Source organism: Penaeus monodon, chromosome 28 (assembly GCF_015228065.2).
Source record: "Penaeus monodon isolate SGIC_2016 chromosome 28, NSTDA_Pmon_1, whole genome shotgun sequence".
Taxonomy (NCBI): domain Eukaryota; kingdom Metazoa; phylum Arthropoda; class Malacostraca; order Decapoda; family Penaeidae; genus Penaeus; species Penaeus monodon.
Window position 1 is genome coordinate 10,535,785 of NC_051413.1, and position 791 is coordinate 10,536,575.

Below are 791 nucleotides of genomic sequence, written 5' to 3' on the forward strand. Positions count from 1 at the left end.
GTAAACATTTATATATTTGTGGTAAAATTCATATATTGATATATGTCTGCATTATATTAAACATATTATTAATATAATATATATTAATATTATAATATTATATAATTTATATAAAATTTTTATATATTACCCTTTTGCCTTTCCTTACCAAAAATTTCTATCATATATTTAAGCCTGCATGAAATTCCCGCGTTTCATCAAGAATTTTATACCAAGGTGGGCTAATGTACCCGGGCAATTTTCCCTTTTTGGCCCATAAGAATGCTAGATTTAAATTTTTTGTTGAGGGGGGCTAATTCGTTTATCCCAGATTTATAAATTTAAATGATGATGATATATATTTCCCTTTTCACCATTAATGTTTACTGTTTCCCTGTGCCAGAAAAGTCCCACCCACTACTGGTAGTGTGACCACATAACAAATTTCCGGTACCAGGTATTTACAAACAATCGTTTTCAAATTCATTCCTGTGCCAGATAATTACCACCCTATAGGTTTGAAAAATGAAACCTTTTCCTATTATCCCGTTAATTTAACTACAGATACTTGTATGTGTTTGTAGCAGGAAAAAATATTACCATTACATACAACATAAATCATTGCCAGAGCAAAGTAAATACGAAAAATACTTCTAATATACAGAAATCAGAGAATTTTTCTTTTTCATATATTTTGAGGCCTTTGTGTCAGACATGTGACTGACTCTGTGATCCTATGTCAGGTAAGTAGCAACCTATGATACTGATGCATTGCTATGTGCTGTGTTGTGTACATGTATATAGGATACATT